A 22,303-nucleotide genomic window follows, 5' to 3' on the forward strand; every position below is an offset into this window, starting at 1 on the left:
TAGTAGAAGGAGACAGTTGTGTGGCACACAGTATAGTATATAGTAGAAGGAGACAGTTGTGTGACACACAGTACAGTATGGAGCAGAAGGAGACAGTTGTGTGACATACAGTACAGTATGGAGTAGAAGGAGACAGTTGTGTGACACACAGTATAGTATGTAGTAGAAGGAAACAGTTGTGTGACACACAGTACAGTATGGAGTAGAAGTATACAGTTGTGTGACATACAGTACGATATGGAGTAGAAGGAGACAGTTGTGTGACATACAGTAGAGTATGGAGTAGAAGTAGACAGTTGTGTGACATGCAGTACAGTATGGAGTATAAGTAGACAGTTGTGTGACATGCAGTACAGTATGGAGTAGAAGGAGGCAGTTGTGTGACATACAGTACAGTATGGAGTAGAAGTAGACAGTTGTGTGACATACAGTACAGAATAGAGTAGGAGACAGTTGTGTAACATACAGTACAGTATAGAGTAGGAGACAGTTGTGTAACATACAGTACAGTATAGAGTAGGAGACAGTTGTGTAACATACAGTACAGTATGGAGTAGAAGGAGACAGTTGTGTGACACACAGTATAGTATGTAGTAGGAGACAGTTGTGTGACACAGTATAGTATGTAGTAGAAGGAGACAGTTGTGTGACACACAGTATAGTATGTAGTAGAAGGAGACAGTTGTGTGACACAGTATAGTATGTAGTAGAAGGAGACAGTTGTGTGACACACAGTATAGTATGTAGTAGAAGGAGACAGTTGTGTGACACAGTATAGTATGTAGTAGAAGGAGACAGTTGTGTGACACACAGTATAGTATGTAGTAGAAGGAGACAGTTGTGTGACTCACTGTGTAGTATGTAGTAGAAAGAGACAGTTGTGTGACACACAGTATAGTATGTAGTAGAAGGAGGCAGTTGTGTGACACACAGTATAGTATATAGTAGAAGGAGACAGTTGTGTGGCACACAGTATAGTATATAGTAGAAGGAGACAGTTGTGTGACATACAGTATAGTACGTAGTAGAAGGAGACAGTTGTGTGACATACAGTCACAGTACAGTATGTAGTAGAAGGAGGCAGTCCACACACTCAGGGCTCCTGGTGTGTCACATTGTGATTGCTGGGAGTACACTGAGCTGTATGAAGTGTCAGATACGAGGAGGGAGCAGAGCTCAGCCAGCGCAGCAAGTGGATGAATGTCAGAGTACTAACGGGCTGTGTGCTCTGATCCCCTCCCATCTACACACCCGGACTGACAGCCACACACAGGGGACTGCTGCTAGAGGAATGAGGGAGTCCTAGAGATCTATGACACCAGTACAGGACAGCACACCGCACAGGACACAGCACACCGCACAGGCTGATGATCGGGCTTCTTCACTACAATTACCTAACTAGTCACTTTCCTCCTTCCACCCTGGTCGGCATTGCATGGGATTTATTAGGCGTGACAGCTCTCTGTGTATTACCATAGTACACCCTGATATCCACACTCATCATCCTCAGTTCCTAAGGAGTGCTGGACAAGACTGCATCTCAACAGGCAACCTTCATCTTCCAGGAGGGTCTACACAATAGGTAACTTCACTGGACTTCCAATATTCTACTATTCTCAGATACTTGGGGGACATGCAGTACATTGTACACTTACACAACTATGTATTCATGTTATATATATATATATATATATATATATATATATATAGAGTAAATCTTGACTTCTAGGTACAGATGTGCACAAACAGTACAGGGTGTATATATATATATATATATATATATATATATATATATATATATATATATATATATATATACATACATCCAGTTATACGGTCTGTTGCGCTGAACTACTTTAGGCACACCTGTGGAACAAGTCAAGGTAAAGTATGTATATACTTTATGCTGAACTGGTGGGGCACATCAGTGCCCTACAATAAAGCAGGGTATATATGTATACACCCTGTACTCGTTTGGGCACATCTGTGCCAACAGGCGGGTCAATGTATATTATATATATATATATATATATATATATATATATATATACACCCTGTAGTGTACTAGTTTGGGCATATCTGTGCCTACAAGTCAAGAAGAGATAGATAGACAGATAGATAGATAGATAGATAGATAGATAGATAGATAGATAGATAGATAGATAGATAGATAGATAGATAGGTGAATGGATGGATGGATGGATAGATAGGTGAATGGATGGATGGATAGATAGATAGATAGATAGATAGATAGATAGATAGATAGATAGATAGATAGATAGATAGATAGATAGATAGATAGATAGATACTGTGCTGGCTAGGACACACCTGTGCATACCGTTTGTAAGATTGCAATCATCAGTACAATGTATAACACATGTAAGATGACATCTGCCTAAGGTTAATGATCAGATACAATGCTGTGTTTGCAGGGAGCTGCCTAGATTCAAGAATAGAAATATTTTGGTGGAGCCTAGCTGGGTACTTTGAATTGCTCAATCTGCGGTGTATTTGCATTGTTTTGTAATGAACTGTATTTGTAATGATATTGTAGCATATTTGAGTGTGCTGTTTTCAGATAAGTGATGTTGTATTATCATGTATGTGGTAGTACAGTGAGTCATATAGTACAGCATGTGTTTAAATTCTTCAACAACCATGTGCTGATTTTAGGGGGATTACAGAGACCTCCAAATATTCAGCATGCCTTATGCCTCAACATTGGCAGATAAAGTCATTTCCTAGTTGGTGAAAGTCTGCCAACTTTTTCAGGGAAGTCTGCATGTTGCAGACTGAGACCTAGACATTACCATGACATATTGCTTTGCCAGAGTATATTTTTATGGGATTTGATGGAAGTCTGTAGTTATAAGTCCCTAATAACCGTTTATACTTATTGTGTAATGATGAGCTTTTCATAGGCACTCTCCGGCATAAAATGTAGACAAGTTTTTGGCTTGTTGATATTAAAGTTGATATTAAAGTTGTTGAATCTAGATGGGATATGATATGCTTAGTGACAGGGAAAAGATACATAACATATGGTTTGTTTTATCTAGTTTATCACATATTTATGTAACAAAACACAGTATAGCTAAAAGCTACAATACAGGCATACACCACTTATAAGTACGCAATGAGGTTTATTTACTAAAGCTGGAAAGTGAAAAATCAGGCTCACTTCTGCATAGAAACCAATGAGCTTCTAATCCCAGATTGTTCAATTAAACTTTGGTAATAAAACCTGGAAGCTCATTGGTTTCCATGCAGAAGTGAGCCAGATTTTGCACTTTCCAGCTTTAGTAAATAAACCCCATTGTGTACTTATAAGTAGGGTATGCCTGTACTTTCTGAAGTGACAGCTGTTTTTTTCAGGACAGGTTATAAGAAGATAGCTTCACTTTATCATATTGATCTGTGCTTAATATATGAGCCAACGTGAACAATGGCAACCAATCAGCATTTTCCTTTCCTATTACTCTTCTTGCTTTAGATTTATTATAACTGAAATCAGATTGGTCCCTGTTGGCTACTGGCACTGCTGCTCTAGCAATGACTTAACTCAGATCCTTTAATAGTATGCCCAACTGTTTGATGTTATCAGACAAATTGATCTGAAATATCAGCTGGTAGTCCAAATGAAATCAATTATCACAAGTTCACAATACAACATTACAATTTTTGTATAAGTGATTGAATCTATGTTACTGTGACTTCCTTCATGTGGTAACACTACTGAGAGAGATATCAGGCTCTTTAATGTCAGTGGCAATTACTGTAGGAGGGAGGGTTGCCTTTATGACCTAATGTATACTGGAAGTCAGATACTGTCCAAACAGGATATTGCTATTTTAGTAGTGGGATTCTCCAGATTCTGCTTTGTGTCAACAGTTCACATCTCCATAATGCTAGCTTGAATGCTAAACGTTGTCATTAAAGTAGCTCAATGTAAGTCTACAAATATATATATATATTTTTTGTATATATTTTTTTCTGTAGCAAATTGCAATTACATGATGTGTATGTAAAATAAGATGTATAACAGCATGCAGCTGTACATTACAGTGGTGGCCCCCATTAGTAATGCTGGTTACATTATTCAGCCTTCCAGCCTTGACTGCGATGACCTCTGCTGTAACATTTCATTGATAGCCTAGACCCCAAATTTGCTCGTTCCAGCCGTCCTCCAGATATATCTCTGTTACTAATCCAGGTAATTAGACTATAGCAAAATGAAATGATTTATTCCATAGCAATGTGGAGCAAACAGCTGAAAATAGATCATGCCTGCAGTGTATTGCTGACTTCACAGTTACTTGAAATTGAACAGAACAGCTTCTATTCAAGCTCACTTGAATGATGTTTAATTTTACTGGTTTGTTAAGATCTGAGAGACACACAAAGTCTTCATAAAGTGTATTTCAGATAACTTTTTTTTTCTTTTTAGATGTTCTGACATTAGGTATTTTGCCCAGCTTTGAAATGACACTTTTACAACTCCTGCCTCAATAATAGGTGCTTATCTTCTCCATGCAGCACTCACAGAGGTCTTGACAAACAATTGTTCGGTTGTTTGGAATTTAGCAATAGCCTAGGAAGCACTTACACTAGTGTGTTTGTTGTGTGCTTTTTGCATGTCATCTGAAACTCATTCTGCACAAGCTTTGGATGGCTCAATAGGATGATACAAATTATATTTGGCACTTTGACAATGATAATCCAGTTGTCTGGAAAACCAAGCACCAACGCGACAGCTTGGAGCAAAAAAAAATAGCGCTGTTATAGGCATTGTGTACAGTACAGCGTGGCATATCTATTGCATGCCAACATGTAAAGAATGAAACACCCCGTGATACTGGTTTTCTGGGCCAAGTTAAAATTGACATACATATTATATTGCTAAAGCTTAGTTTATATGCTCCTTGAGGACAGGGAGTGTTATGAATGTACAATATATGTAAAATGCTGTGCAATTTGTTGGCGCTTTATAAATACTTGTATTCAAAAAATAAATAAAGTGTGGGCCAATCAACAACAGCTCTACCTCCCAACCCTAAGGCTGGCTATACTTCAGTAATTGTTTTTGTTCAATCTGCTGAAAGAAAATGATTAATTTCCCCATCCACACATTTGATGTGGATAGGGGCATCCCTCCTTCCAAGCTATTGTATTCTGACAGCAGGGAGACTTCCCCATTGGCAGAATACACTGATCAGCACTACTGGCTATAGCCGGTGTCGCTGATTGACAGAACATTTTCCAGCAGGCGTGTTGTGCACAAGTCGATCAATAGATCAGCTTGTGTACAACCAGCCTGCCTATACATGGATCAAAATTCATCCAGTCCCTGCTGAACCAGCTGAATTTCGATCCAAGTATGGCTGCCTTAATCCTCTACTACCTACACCTTCTCTGACCATCCCTCCATTCTCCCTACGTCTTCTGACTTCTTTCACTCTCTCTCTCTCTTTCTCTCTCTAATGCTTGAAAAAGTATTATAGAGAAACTTGAAACTTTTCACATTTTGTCACGTTACAACCAAAAACGCAAATGTATTTTATTGGGATTTTATGTGATAGATCAACATAAAGTGGCACACAATTGTGAAGTGGAAGGAAAATGATAAATGTGGCAAAGTCTTCATTCATGATGGGCGCATATGATAGCTACCTCATCTCTATTAGTCCCTACAGCTCCAGAAGATTACAGTGGTGATGGACATTTGAGAATGGCATATTTCAACAAAAGCAGCAGCCAGCAGCATAAGGAAACATAGGAAGACAGAAAAGAAGCGCCACATGCTCCACATAGCATAAAACCACTTCCAAATGATTAAACTCAAAAGTATCATATGATTATACAACACAGTGCTGTAAAAAAAAGCCCTGGGATCAATGTGGACTGCTCCTTGGTTCCCTAGTGCGTGGTGAAGCCACCACACACTATGGAGGTGACGCCACCACATACTACGGAACAAGGAAGCTGTCTTTCTGTCTTCATATGTACTGTATGTCCTGCTGAACCAGAGGTGACATTTACTGTGAATTGAATTGGCAACATCCTTGACTTACTGCTGGAGTGTACTTGATGGCTTCAAGCGCTATGTAGCTTCTCTAGTATAGAGTGCCATATTCTTGTGGTAAGCCTCTGTGTGTGGCACTGGTTGTATGAGTACACATCAGTGTTTTGGGATATTATGAAAAGTTTGATTCACCATCTTTTGTTCACTTTGTTACAATTATTTGATAGTCATCAGCAAGGTTTATATAATCTTTCAATCGCTAAAGACATTGTTTTGAAAAGTGTGACATTTAACAGTTTACCCTTTACTCTTTAGAGCAGCACTTGTTCTACGCTCCTCTTGAGAAGCCTCAGCACTGATGATACTGTAAGCAGAGGGTTGTCTCTTAAGCTGGTCATGCATGGCTCAGTTTTTAAGTTCAGTCAGCGGGCTGAACAAAAAAAAATTACTTATTCTTCCATCCACACATTCGAGGTGGATGTGGGAATCCTCCCCAATGTGTCATTGTATTCTGACAGCAGTGGAGTCAGCTGGACTATTCCACTGTCAGAATCCCCTGATCAGTGCTGCAGCCCTGATCAAGCTAATGTTTTCCAGAAAGCCTGTTAATGAGCAGTTAATGAGAAGATTGACTGCTCTCGAACAGAACCTGCTACAGATTGATCAAAATTCTTCCAGTCCCTGCTCAACCCGCTGAGTTTCAATCCATCTATGGCCAGTTTTAGGAAGAGTTAAAGGAGTTGTGAAGTCAGAAGGTTTTTTATCTTAATGCATTGTATGCATTAAAATATAAAAACCTTATGTGTGTAGAAGCCTCCCCAGCACCCCCTAATACCCTAGCCCCATCTCTGTCAAGCAATGTCCACAAGTTCCCCAGCCATCCGGGACTCTCCTCCTGATTGGCTGAGACACAGCAGGGGGGGGGGGGGGGTCATTGGATCCCATGGCTGTCAATCAAAGTTGGTTAGCCAATCAGGAGAGATGGGGCGGGGTTGAATGGCATCTCTGTGTCTGAATGGACACAGGGAGTTGTGACTCAGCTTGGGGTGCACCATAGCAAGCTGCTTACTGTGGGGGCACTCAACAAGAGGGAGGGGCTAGGAGCAGAGAAGAGGGACCCGAGAAGAGAAAGATCCAGGCTGCCCTGTGCAAATCCACTGCACAGAACAGACAGATAAGTATAACATGTTTGTTATATATAAAAAGAAATAAAACAAGACTTTACAATCACTTTAAGCAGATATCAAAATTCATTGATGGTGGATACCAGTCCAGAGGAGTGGGTGTTTTAAGGCAGGCTATATATGCATGACTTTGAAATAATTAATATACAATGAATGAATGGTGTGGACCAGGAACAGTAAGGACGGAGGAACAGACTAGATGATGCTGGAATATTCCAGCCATAAAATGTGGCAGGTTATATTTAAAGTGTGCAGCTTCTAATGTACACTTTGTGAAGCTCACAGTGTGCAGTGAAATTAGACTAAGCAATTTCAGTACATTAAAGGAGCCCGCACAACTTTGCAAGACTGAAGGTAAGGCTAGAGTTTAGATTCAAAGCAGTCATAATTTGTTTTTCTTCATTTTAAGTGCATGCATGTTATTTAATATGTAGGTGTAACAGAAGTATCCCAAATAGATCTTTTTTTCCTTGACAATGTCTTCTTTGTTTTCCTCCAGAAAGCTGATGCCATTATTTCCATCATCTATTTCTGGGTTAAGATGACCCATAAAGGACACGAAAATGTAAATCCGGTTTTCTGTAAAGTATTCTTTATTTTCATGGCCATGTGCATGCATGTTGCCTCGCACAGATCAGCTGCTTGCCTCTTACTCTGTGAGTTGGCAGAAAGTAACATTATTACAGCAGTGTCAGTGTTTACTAGGAAGAGGGAGGCTGCAGAACTTCCTTGGCATCAGTCTCTCAGTATGCTTTTCTTAGGCTTAGGCTGCTTTTAAATATAAAAGATACATTTTTTCATTTTTTTATGTATTTTTACTATTGTGGGAGAATTAGCTCATACAATGAGCATGCAACATTTGGCTCAGTATTAAAGTTGAATAATATTTAAAAAATTAGTTTGTCTTTAGGCACTGCTAAATGTTCACTCATCTTATGATCCATAAAAATATAAAAAAATGTGCCTATGGCTTTGATGTAGTGCTTGGAACTATGAAATCCACCATCCAGCAGATGGTTTCACTGCTCAGTCCCACAGCGTTAACCCCTTCCATAGCAAAACCGGTGAGAATAAGGAATGACGTCACCAAAAATTATTAAGCTGTAACTGCACTACTTGGCTACTCACTGAGTGATTCTTCAGAATCAGAAGTACTAAGGCAATACAAGTGGCTCTGGACCTGGAAATTGAACTGCAGCTAACTTTTTTTCAGATTAGAGTCTGAAAAGCACCCCATGCAGAACCTGAGCCTGTAGGTAACTTCCAGGGTATCCCCGCAATGTCCAGTTTATTGGGGTCCAAATTAAGTACTCAAAAGCTAGGCTAAGAATGACTGCACTGGATAGCTGCAATATGAGAGACAAGCTCCAGCAGCAAAGCAGAAAATAGTCTAAATGCCGTGTACACACGATCGGACTATCCGGCGGACTTAGTCCGCCGGACAATTCGATCATGTGTGGGCTCCAGCAGACTTTTTCTTCCTAAAAGTCCGGCGGCCTTAGAAATAAGACTTGCTTCAAAATTGTCCGCCGGACTAGGCTTTTAGCGGACAATCCGTTTGTCTGTGTGCTAATCCAGCGGACTAAAACCGACGCTAGGGCAGCTATTGGCTACTGGCTATGAACTTCCTTATTCTACGTCATCACGTTCAAATCCGCCAGACTTTTGGAGTGATCATGTGTGGCCAAGTCTGTTCACTTGAAAGTCCGGCAGACCTCAGTTGCAAAGTCCGTTGGATTGTCCGATCGTGTGTATGCGGCATTAATTGAAGAAAAAAATGTTTTAAAAGTGCTAGCATTAAAATAGGTTCATCGTTAACACAGCAAAGCTGAACAAAAGATGTTATCCTAGGCCACTAGCAAAAAACCGAGGCATTCTGTTAGTAGGTGTTATCTGGGGCTGACCTACAATTTTATTGTTTGCTAATGTCCAGTCCTGTAGATGACAATATTACCTGTGTCCTTGAATGGACAAGAAAGACAGTGCTTTCTATGTATTTATTATTCATTGTAATTCTTTTTTCTTGTAAAAATCACATTGGAGCTCTCTTCGCAAAAGTCTGCGTAAGCATTAATAAATGTATCACTAAAGACCAGTAGACAGATAAACAGTAGACAAATAGATAACAACTGTTTTGCCCTTATTATACCAGCATCTCAAGAAGAGAGTACCACTGTCAAAGAATTACCGATGATGTAGAAAGTTTATAAAAATGGACATACGTGTTAATATCTATGTCTGTACTGTATGGTCTGTATACTGTGGTACCTTAACCATTCTAAAGCTTATAATCATGACATATTCATAATTTACCATATCATACAATATAGCTACAATGTAATGGTTTAAAAAATGGCAAAAGTGTTTGATATTTAAAAGCAGCCCAGACCTAAGAAAAGTGATGACACCAGGGTACTTTATTTCCTTTGTCCCTTTATGGACTCCAAGAAATAAATTTTAAGATGAGCACAAAACTCGTATTTTGTGTGTACTGCTAGCAGTCAGTACAAGCACAGCGGAAGTTTTTTGTTTATTTAATTTCATAGTTCCAAGAACTGCATCAAAACCATAGGCTCATTTTTTACACATTTATGCCTCTTAGTGAACACATGTCATTGGCTAAAAAGAATTTTAAAACTTTACTCACTTTGCATACCAAACCAAGTGTTGCTTGTTCATACTGTACATACAATTTGCTTGTTCCTTAATACTTAAGGGGGAAGGTCTCTATATCCTAATGGTGCCTCTAAATCAATCAAAGGGGGCCAAAAACCCTGCTGCCTGAGAACCACATGAAGCGGACAGTTTTTCTTGATGAGGTCAAAGGCCACGGCAACTACTTAAGCTTCTTCTTGTGTAGTTTGAATTGTTGACCTTAAACACACTAGTGTACACCTGCCAAATTGTTGGCCATCTACTAACCAAACTGTATAGCAAACAGGTAATTATTTTGCTCAGCCTGCAGTGTCTTTTTTTTGTCTTACACTAGAATTCCATGCACAAGGTGTGAAACACCTGAACCGATGTGAGTGTGCAATGTACAGGGATAGGGACAATTGTAGACACTCACTCAGGTTGAACTGGATGGACTGGGGTCTTTATTCAACCTTACTAACTATGTAACTATGTAAGGTAGTGCCATCCATTGCATGTCCATCCAGCATGTTGGCCAATTTGTGCATTGACTCCAGATTTACCAAATTGAGACACAGATAGCACACACACACAATAAGTTTCATACTGCCACCAGCCAAAAATGAATAATTGTTTGCTCCTAACACCTTCAACCAGTATACATTTAGTCAGTACGTTTTATGCTCAAGCAAGACTGGCACACAGGCTTTTGTAGAGCAGACCCATTTATAGGTCAGTTAAACCAGGCAATATCGCTTATAGAGTTAGCATAAACATACCCTCACAATCTCTTCTCCACCAGCCACCACTAGAGGGTGACTAACCAAAAGTCGAATTGGCAAGACACACACAGGCAGATGCAAATCTTGCATACAGTCTGGTGCACTCTAATGGTTGCTAATCACACAGATTAGCAGTGGCCTATAATCGAACTTATAAGCACTGATAATATAATACAACTACACACAACAGTCTCTTTAGATTTGTGCATTCTTGCATTCTTTAGAGCAGAGGTTTCCAAACTTTCTGAACAAAGGGCCCGTTTACTAGAATTTTGCACTACATGGAATGAGAGTAATTACACTTTTCAGAAGATTGAAGATTGGAATACGTCTCAGAAACTAGGTGAGAATGTTTACTTCTAGACTGGGCTAATTGAGATGCAGACATAATGATTGGTGCCCAGTGAGGATGCTTTGAATAGTGTGAATTAACTCTGGACATTGTATTTTTAAAATCATGGTGATCTTCTGTAAGGGACATTGTATAGGCAGTTTATTGGACAGCAGGTTTATTGATGACCTAAGTGACAGTGACTTTTATTAAATAGCAAAGAAAATAAATACTTTTAAGGTTTCTTCAAAGTCCCAGTTATTTGCTTTGAGTTATTATGATTAAAGAAGTTCTATTATATGCATTAAGATAAAAAAAAACTGCCAGTAGCAGCCTCCCCAGCACCCCCCAATTACCTACCTGGGCTCCTTCTCTCTCAGTGATGTCCACAATCCCCTCAGTCATCCAGTGCACTCCTCCTGATTGGCTGAGATAGAGCAGTGGCACTATTGGCTCCTGCAGTGGTCAATCAAAGTCAGTCAGCCAATCAGGGGATAGAGAGGGCAGGGCCAGGTCGGGGCTCCATGTCTGAATGGATACACAGGGCTCTGACTCAGCTTGGGGGACCCCTGTAGCAAGCTGCTGGCTGAGGGGCACTCAAAGGAGGCGGGGACTAGAAGCAGCAAAGACGGACCCGAGAAGAGGTGGATCCAGGCTTCTCTGTGCAAAACCAACTGCACAGAGGAGGTAAGTATAGCATGTTTGCTATTTATAAAACAAACAAAAAAAACACCCTTTACAATCACTTTAATACTTGTTAATGATTTTATTTAATGCTACAAGGATAACATAAGGGATCTGGTACACAATTGCCTAAATGCACCTCGTATCTCATAATGTTCTGGGCCATGTTTAAAGTTTATATTGTTTATACAGGTTCCATCCATTTCATCGTAACCACTTCACATGAGTATAAAGGGAAAATTAAGGCTAGAACACTTTTTTTTTTTTGTTGCAAGAGCAGGCCTTGGGTTGAAAACTACTCATATCAAGAATGACAAGAGATGGCTACTTTTTTACATGAGCTATAGAGACTTTTGTAATTCCCTGGCCTCTTCTCTTCTACTTCTCATCTTACTCTCACGTGGCCAGAGGTCAATCACTCAGTTGACATTCATGTAGAGACTTTTATTTCCATACTGTTTAATTATCTGCAGTGAATTTTTGTGAAAAGACTTAAGCAGATCAGAAACACCAGCTTATCTATAAACCATTTATTGCTGTTAAATATTTTTATATCTCATTTCGCAAGCTAAAAAAAAAAAATCCTAGTGAATTCCCCTACAAGGTTTCTGGAGTTGCACTTAATTATCTTCTTCACAACAGTCAAGCATAGGATTTGTAACCCGTTCACTAAAGATGAATAAAGTGCTACATTTATGATCCTGATACAAACAATTATTGTTAGACTCCAGAATAATAAGAGGAATCAAATATTTTCCACTTTTTCTGTGTTTAATGAAAAGCAAATGTAAAAGACAGTATGAAGTGATGCCATTTTTTTTTTTTTTTTGGAATGATCCTTTTTATATTCTCCAAGGCTCTATCCAATGCCAGTGTTTACTGCAGAGTTTGGTTTTGATGGTTGTTTATTTTTCTTCTGGGATTTCTTGGCTTTAAAGAAGATCAATGGAAGCTAACCTAAAATTGCTAGTTGCCACAGTGAGTTTACTTGTGGCGATCTCTGAAGCTTTCCATCAAACTCTTTATGAATGCACTGAATGTGTGTTAAAGGACATCAGCAGAAAACAGAGTTGTACTTTAAGGCCTATTGAGTTTAATGACTACAAGGTGTCTTGTGATTAGCAGTGAGTGTTTAGGGTTCCTGTAAAAGGCATCTACTTTGCTCAATGTGCCTACATCCTCTGCATGGGGAAAGAGAAGTAGGTATTGACGTGACCCTGTCACTATATTTAAGGCAGTATTAAACCAAAACTAGATTATATTGCAGCCCACCAATGTGGTGGCTGCATCAGTTTTCTTTACTTTGGCTTCCCCCCGGTGATCTGACCAGTAACACACCATCTGTGTTAATGAGAAACAACTTTGGAGGAATGAGGAGAGGAGGCACAGCAGACAGCAGCATTGTCAGTCTGGGGGGGAGGGGGGGGTAAATGTATTTGCAGATTTAGAACCACTAGGACATGGAAGCCAAACACCAGTTCACACTTTATAAGCAGATGTAGCAGTTTTTTTTCTTTTGGGATAAAGGTTTTGAATAAAATAAAGCTGTTCATTTTTCACCGCTGCCAGTGTTAAGTGGTTTGATTCATCCATGTAAACTGATATATTCAGCTGGAGAGTTTGTGCTGTGAAAAACAACAGACTTGTTGGCTGTATTGCCAGATGAAAATAGAAGAAAGAAAGCCCAAAAATGGTAATTAATGTAGCCATCACATCTAAAAATTGGTAAGCTGCCATACAATGATTGTTTACTTTAGGTTTTAATAGCACTTTAACCACTTAAGCCCCGAACCAATTTGCAGCCAAAGGACCAAGCCCCTTTTTGCAATTAGGCACTGCGTCGCTTTAACTGACAATTGCGCAGTCGTGAGACGTGGCTCCCAACCAAAATTGGCGTCCTTTTTTTCCCACAAATAGAGCTTTCTTTTGGTGGTATTTGATCACCTCTGCAGTTTTTATTTTTTGCGCTATAAACAAAAATAGAGCAACAATTTTGAAAAAAATGCAATATTTTTTACAATAAATATCCCCAAAAAATATATAAAAAAACATTTTTTTTCCTCAGTTTAGGCCAATACATATTCTTCTACATATTTTTGGCAAAGAAAATCGCAATTAGCGATTATTGATTGGTTTGCGCAAAAGTTATAGCGTTTACAAAATAGGGGATAGTTTTATAGCATTTTTATTAATATTTCTTTTTTACTAGTAATGGCAGTTGTCAGCGATTTTTATTGTGACTGTGACATTATAGCAGACACATCGGACATTTTTGACACATTTTTGGGACCATTGTCATTTATACAGCAATCAGTGCTATTTAAATGCACTGATTCCTGTGTAAATGACACTGGCAGTGAAGGAGTTAACCACTAGGGGGCGAGGAGGGGTTATGTATGACGTTATGTGTTTTTTTTTATTGTAGGGGGCGTGGCCTGACATGTGACGTCACTGATCATCTTTCACTATATCAGGGAACAGACAACAGTAGGAAGCACGGGGAGAGGTTTGTTTACACAGACCTCTCCTCGTTCTTCAGCTCTGTGACCCGATCAGGGGACACCAGCGGCGATCGGGTCCGCTGGTCCTACGGCCACTGTCACGGAGCTCGGGACCGGGTCGGGAGTGCGCCGGCGGATTGAGATCAGGCTCAGAAGATTTTTTTTACCTTAATGCAGGGAATGCATTAAGGCAAACAATCTTAAGGTGATTTACATTTACATTTTTTTTTTTTAATTAACAAACATGTACTTACCTGCTTTGTGTAATGTTTTTTTATTTTTTAGGTTTGGATAAACTGGAGAGGGATTAGAAAAGGTTTTTATTGCTGTGTGTGGCTTTATTACAGCAAGGGTTTTTTGGGGATTTTGAGTGAGATGCATGGTAACATGCATCTCCATCCCTAAACAGGTACATAAAGAAGAGGCCCAGACTTTGAATGATGTATATATATATTGCGGCTAATCGAAGGGGTCAATGTAAAAGCTTATATTAGTATTTATTTGTTTGCCACATAATATTACACATCATGTATCAAAGTAATTTACAAGATAAGAACCATAAACAAAATGAACAAAAGCGATGTCCTCAATGGTAAAAATCACTATAATATAGCAATTGTAGTCAAAGGTAGTGCTTGAATCCAAAGATCATGTAGGTATGTATGAATTGAATCTAGGTTAAGCCTGATGTGTTTCATAGAATGTATCCAATCTTCAGGGGCGGATACATGATACATATATCTGCTTAGTGTGGAGCACACACCACAAGAGTGCCTGGGCCATGTAGAATGCCTGGTCCAGAAACTGTGGTGACAGGGTCTGATGGAGGCACAGGGAGCATGTGTGTAAGTGTACACCAAAGTGTTTGGAACAATGGGATAAGTGGGTTCCATTCTAATACTGCTGATGTAAGAGTAGAAACCAGCCAGATGGTACAAATCCTGTGCATTCTGCACTTCACACTGTGGGTTTCTACTCTCACAACAGCAGTATTAGAATGGAGCCCACTTGTCCCATTGTTCTAGACACTTTGGTGTACACTTACACACATGATCCCTGTGCCTCTATTGGACCCTGTCACCAAAGTTTCCGTTCCAGGCATTCTACATGGCCCAGGCGCTCTGGCAGTGTGTGCTCCGCACTAAGCAGATATATGTATCATGCATCTGCCCCTGCAGATGGAATACATTCCATGAAATGCGTCAGTCTTAACCTAGATGCAATTCATGCATACCTACATAATTTTTGGATTCGGGCACTACCTTTGACTACAATTGCTATATTACAGTGCTTTTTACCATTGAGGACATCGTTTTTGTATAATTTGTTTATGGTTTTTAACATGTTAATGGCTTTGATACAAAGTTTGTAATATTATGTGTTTTTATATGTGTGTACCATTTGTTATGTATCTACTCCATCATGGCAAACAAATAAATACTAATATATACTTTTACATTGACTCCTTCAATTAGCCGCTATATATAGATATATATCTCATTCAAAGGCTAAACCTCTTCCTTATGTGTGGCTCTATTAGGAAGACTTATGCCGCATACACACAAGCGGAATCTCCGTCAGAAAAAGTCTGGCAGAATTTTTTCATTGTATATTCCGATCGTGTGTATGACTCATCAGATTTTTTTTTTTTTTACGAAAATTCTGACGAACCTAGAAATAGAACATGTTTTAAATATTTCCGATGGAACCAATTCCTATCAGGAAAACAGCTCATCTGTATGCTGTTCTGACAGATCTAAAACAACGCATGCTATGAAGCAAGTACGAGATGGAGGCTATTGGCTACTGGCTATTGAATTTCCTTTTTCTAGTCCCGTCATATGTGTTGTACGTCACCTCCTTCTTAACGATCGGACTTTGGTGTGATCATGTGTACACAAGACAGTTTCAGCGGAACTCATCGGAAAAACCTTCGGAGTTTATCCTTATGGGAAAAATAGTCGGTCGTGTGTACGCGGCATCAGCCTTTCTATTTGTCCTGTTTACCGTTATCACCAAAGGTGAGAAAAAATTGCAAATGTTTGTTTTTTCACCAGAACAAGAAGAAAGAGGAAATCCTTCAAAAGGGACACTAGTTATGGTGACCCTAATGACAACCAGAGCCTCACTGCCTATGGGATAGAAAATTAGGGGAAATCTCCTCTCCTTTTTTCCATCTCCATGTCGATAGGACACAGATGGAAAAAAGAAAAACAATAGGGGTTAAAAACATCTTTACTCTTTCCAAAATAATTTAGAAAAAAAAGGTTTTGCCTTTATTTTTACTTTAACAGTAGTGTGATTCAGTCACGTGCATTGTGTAAAAGGCAGTAGCCCATAGCTACCAATCAGAAGTCAGCGTTTACTACTATCAAATTAGATTAACTGCAATCATGGTGAATATGGAACCTTTTAAATTCCAGATTTTCCCATTGTGCCATATCCAGTAACATCTTGGTATTTACTGCTTGTGAAACCATTGAAGGGTTGACTCAGGATCTGCAAGGGCAATGGGTCTACAACAAATGTCTGTCAAGTGCTGTGAACTGTTGAATATTTGCCCCTTCCAATAACTGTCTTTCAGAAATGACTGTTTTTCTGGATAAAGTAGAGGCAGGCTTCGAACTCCCACCGGGTTATGAAAGATAAATGTTGGACGTATAAGTGATGCATAGCCGAAATACATATACACAGATTGTTTACTTGCCGAAGTATTTGTTATTCATTTCAACACATCCTGGTGTTCCTGGAAAAGGCCCAGGACCGCCATGTGGACTGCAGTGAATTTTTGACCTACAGCCTAATCCAGCACTCTTCTCAGCCTATGATTGTAGGAGGAAGGAGAGCAACACTCTGGTGAGATCTTCTCTTTGCTCTCCCTTATGAGATGTGTTCTCTATAAAAGACGTGAGTTGCTCAAAATACTGATCCCCCCTGCCCCAATTTACTTCATACTAAAATCTAGTTTGACTGAAACACTTATGCTAACTTTTTTTTTTTTTTTTTTTTTAAAGAAAAAAGATTTACATTTTAATGTTAAACATTATTCTTTTTTTTTTCCCCACATCTGCCAGAAATTCATCTTTAAATGGCTCTGGAACCCCCTACCCCTAGTTTTTACATACCAACTTGCACTGATTTTACTTTACACAGTTAATTGCTTTACTTTATATGTCACATTTCATTTTGTGGCATTATATTACGAAAGCAGGGGGCAGGTAAATATAAGTAACATTATCACAGTGAAAGTAGAATCATATGACACCAAAGGACAGGCAGCTGCAATTGATTCTCCGGATGTTCAGTTTCAATGACTTGGATCTGAGTTGCTTAACATGCTAACTGTCCAACAGTCTTTATCATTCACGTAATATTGAATTCCTCGTTGAAAAGATTTACCCCAAGCGGTACAACTGAGATATATGCAAAAACAATGTATTTTCTACAAAACTATACCTAATTTTCATTGCATGCTATACAATTATTAAGCCAATCAAATTCTTCTGGCAGGACATGTGGTGATCATAAAATATTCATCTGACCTAAGATTTAAATCACAGCGGAGAAACTTGGAAAATATAAGAGAGTAGCCAGAGGGGGTTCATTCCTTTCTGAGATGAAACAAAGCCAACAGAGACAGCATGATCTTTGTGAAAGACAGATAAGACTTAAATGAGTGGGTATGAACTTAAAGAGAATTACTTAACGTTCTTGGCTTTAAAAAGAAGGCATACTGTTCAAAATATAGTAAATGAAGATGATATGCCAATTAGAATGGAGACAGGAGATCTTTAGTTACCGGATAAGTGAAGAATAGTATGTGAATTACACTGTGTAGCTGCATCTTATTTGCGTAATTGCATAATTAATGTACTTTTAAATACCGTAGTTCCTGTTGATGCATACCATTAAAGCCATGAAATAAACATACAGTGTATATCAGTACTACGTCTTAGTGTACGTGTGATTTAATTGATGCTCACAAGACTTATGCTGGTCATACAAAGTGCAATTATCTACCAATTTCCGCTACTTTTAACTTTGACAACTTTTGATGGCAAAATAACTACCAAAGTATGTGTGAACCCCAGCCTTGTAAAACAACTCATTCCATTTAAAATAGAAATGAATGAAAATGAAATGAAAAACCCTTGTTTTTCCTTTTTTTATAAGTGATCACATACTCTCTGTTCTCAGCAGCATAAGGAGCTCAGAGAGCTAGGGGTTGAGAAGCAGCAGTACACTGATCATCCCAGTGAATGACCTAAAAAGGGGGGGGGGGAAGTCACCACAAATGTAATCATTGGAGGAGAGCAGGCTGAAACAGACAGAAACCTGACCGCTATGTGCTTTAATGCTTAGTGTGGTCAGTTTTTAATAGGAAAGCAGATGGACTGGTAGGAACACCAGGGGTGTCACACAAAGCAAGCAACACAAAGAGAACACGATACGTATTCATACAAGACTATGGTACAGCAGGCACATATCAGGAATATGAAATATTGGGGTACCATATTCTTTACATTTACAGTGTATATGAGGGACATAGAAAAGTAATTTTTTTTCATGAGGTTACAAGTCATTGACGTTGCTGAAATGTTTTAATTTTAGTCTGTTGTTATTTCAGAACATAGAAATGAGTGAAACACATGTGGGGTTTAAAATCAAACATTCATCAAGAACTTGGATTCATCATGAACTTCAGCCTGATTGATTTGACAGTCAATCTCTTGATTTTCTTTTAAAGGGAAACTGAACTCAAATTGTGAAGATTTGCTACGTTATGGGGGACAGTTAGAAACCTAATGCTGTGTACACACGACCAGAATTTCCGGCAGACTAGGTCCGACGGTCTTCTCGATGGAAATTTGGCGGAGTTCCGACTGACCTTTCGAACGGACTTGGCCACACACAAACGGACTAAGCCCGTTCGAACATCCATTCATTTTGAACATGACGACGTAAGGCGGGACTAAAAAAGAAAGAAAATAGCCAGTAGCCAATAGCTTCCCTTGCGTCATATTTGATGGGTTAGACCAGCACACAGACAAACGGTTTTCCTGATTTTAGTCCGTCGGAATTGAGTCCATCGGATAGATTTGAAACATGTTCTATTTCTAGGTCCATCGGATTAATTTTTTTTGAAAAACAGTCGGACTAGCCCACACACGATCAGATTGTCCGACGGGCTAATCCCTTCGGACCTAGTCTGCCAGAAAGTCCGGTCGCATGTACACAGCATTATTGTGCCTAAGCAGTATCCTTTTTTAGGGGCCAGATTTAGTGATATCACTACTATACTGTTTACTTTTCTCCTTGCTGGAGGGCTTGAGGATGCTAGAACCTGGCTCTACCTGGATGGCATTCTTCACATAGAGACACAGTGTAGAATAAGGCATGGTAAGTCAGTAATGGGGAAAGGTTCAGCTGCAAGTAGACCACAGGCAATACTGAGGACTAGTCCTTTGCCTTCTTCCAGTCTTTTATTGGGTAAACATTTTTCCCCTTGACATGTTTTTCTCAGGCCTGCTACAGGCATAGAAACTGAATGTGAATCTCTTATGCCCCGTACACATGATTGGAGTTTCCAACAACAAAACCGCAGATTTTTGTTCGAAGGATGTTGGCTCCAACTTGTCTTGCATGCAAACGGTCTCACAAATGTTGGCCAAAAATGACGAACGTAGTGACATACAAGACGTTTGTGATATCTCCATTGCGAACACTAGTTTTACAAGACCGAGCACTTCCTGCTCGAACTTGATTCAGAGAATGCGTGGACTTTTGTCAGACGGACTTGTGTACACACGATCAGAAAGTCTGACAACAAACATTTGTTGGCGGAAAGTTCAACAACAAATGTTCGATGGAGCATACACACTGTCGGACTTTCCACCAACAAGCTCACATCCAACATTTGTTGTCGGAAAATCCGATCGTGTGTACGGGGCATTATAATTATTACTACCTGCTTCGGATTTCTTCATTTTTAAGATTCTGATTTATTTTTTTACTTTTTTTTTAGTATGGTGAATGAAGTGGGGGGGGGGGGGGGGTTGAATTAAATGTATTTTAAAAATAAAGTTGGTGTGTGTGTCTGTGTGTGCGTGCATGTGTATGGTTTATTTCTTTGTGATTAAACCCATGCATAAATCCTGCTAGTTCTATCATTTTATTTTTGGAAGTGAGGGAGGGTGGTTGATCGGTCATGTAGAAGTGCCCATCATGATGTTTTGAGAGGGAGGACCCTTCTTTTTGAAAAACACACAGGTTGCCTTATTTACAGTTTATCTGCATGATATCTGTTTAGGGCATGCCTTTTAGTTTTAAAAACTGTTTAAAAAGATCAAGTTTTAGGCATTTCTAAAAAAGGACCATTATGCATTCTCTGCATTAAGGTAAAAACAAAAACACCTGCCTTTGTTCCATTTTCACCATGTTCAAGACCATATTCACTTGTATGGGTGCACTAATGTGTGTTTAAAATCTGAGTTTTAACATTTACAGCAATGAATATTAACATTTGGTATGAGTGATTTTTAAATATGTACATTCTGAATGTCATGTCAATGCACATATTCAGGAAAAATAAATGAACTTGTGCCGCAGTCCACCACAATCTGCTTTGCCCAAAGTAGTGCTGGTGTGTTATTTTGTGCATTGAAGTGCAACTATAGGCAAACAATGTTTTTCTTTTTGAGTAGAGTAAGGGAGGGTTGCAATCCCTGTTGGGGTTTTTGCCATCTGTGTCCCATTGGGGAGATTGCTTTCCTGTTCTATAGCCAAACAAGTGATAGAAAATCCCTCCAAAATGAGGAAATCCAAGTGTGTTACCAGGGTCAATAGAATTAATGTCCCCATTGGAACATTTCCCCTCTATTAGTGCTCCGAAGTCAACCCAAAATTTGGGATTTTCTTTTCATTTCACTTTCGATGATAAAGGTAAACAGGACAAATAGAGAGAACAAATTTTCCTAATGGAGGTACGAACAGCAGTAAAACTTGACAGGTATTCTAATCCCTCTCCCCTCTATCCAATATATATATAGTTTTGCCCTTTGAGGCTTATTAAAGCGTAATTAAACCTACTGATCTGTATCAAACAGTTACATTCAAGGTATGATTCTAACAATAACGCATACAGTTACTAGTGTGTTTATATTGGCTCTCAACTGAACTGCCAAGCCAATAAATGACTGGTATCAAAACTGATCACTTGTGCAGTACCATGACAACAGCAGATTAAAGAGTTTGTAAACCCACGTGAAAAAAAAGACCTGTAAGTCAAAGGCATAATGAGCTAGTATGCATAGTATACTAGCTCATTATGTAATACTCATCTGAGATCGAAGCCCTCATACACAGCACTGGCCAGTGACATTTCTCCCCGGAATTACTTCTGGGTATCATGGCTCCGGCACCGTGATTGGCCAGAGCCATTATGATGTCACTCCCGCGAATGCGTGCAAGCTGCCGGTAACAGCACATTCACTGAAGCAAACGGCACGTACATGTCATCGGCACATGCAGATACAGTGGATATCTCCTAAACAGTGCAGGGTAGCTACAGGTAAGCCTTAGTATAGGCTTACCTGTAGCAAAAAGTGGATTGTAAGGGTTTACAACCATTTTAAACAGAGGCTAAAAGGACAGCTTCCTTGGCTGTAAAGGATTGCAGGGTTTAGTTCCATATCAAGGCTCATTCAAAATAAAAGGACTGCTTTAAGACACACAATCTTCTTAATATTGTAGATCTTTCCCCACTCCTTTATCATTCTTCATATTATGGAACTCCTCCCTAAATCTGGTGAATGTGTACAGACCTAGGAACTTATGCAAAATTATTTACGTGGATTAATTTTCCAGTATCTGCCGAAAACTGAAATATCAGTTTTAGGTGAATTGTTCCTTTATACCAGCCTTTTTCAATCAGATTTCAACCTGAAATTGGGTTCCACGGCATCCTGGTAGAGAAAGGCTGCCTCATGAGCCTGACCTCCCTATTCCCATTCAAACTGTAAATCAGCACTTCGGGAGTTTAGTCAAACAGTAAATGAAAAGTGGAAGCAAGGGAGAAATGTCTTGCCAAGTGTGTGCTCTACCTTTCCCTACAGTGCAATACCCAGCAGTCAGCGTACGGCTGGGTTCACACTATTGCGAATTG

General features: G+C 39.3%; 1 protein-coding gene across 2 annotated transcripts in view; it reads left to right on the plus strand.

Moving 5' to 3' along the window:
• The first annotated feature begins 1,442 nt into the window (after positions 1–1,442).
• Positions 1,443–22,303, plus strand: part of SEMA3D (semaphorin 3D) — a 286,248-nt gene continuing 265,387 nt past the window's right edge. Inside the window, exon 1 of one of the 2 annotated variants that reach the window (XM_077472409.1) lies at positions 1,443–1,582. The gene's annotated coding sequence lies outside the window, so the exon portion shown is untranslated. The remainder of the gene's footprint in view (positions 1,583–22,303) is intronic. The other variant, XM_077472408.1, reaches the window with a different exon arrangement.

This window comes from Lithobates pipiens, unplaced genomic scaffold (assembly GCF_037356315.1).
Source record: "Lithobates pipiens isolate NorthernLeopardFrog02 unplaced genomic scaffold, aLitPip1_a1.2 Scaffold_8, whole genome shotgun sequence".
NCBI classification, from domain to species: Eukaryota; Metazoa; Chordata; class Amphibia; order Anura; family Ranidae; genus Lithobates; species Lithobates pipiens.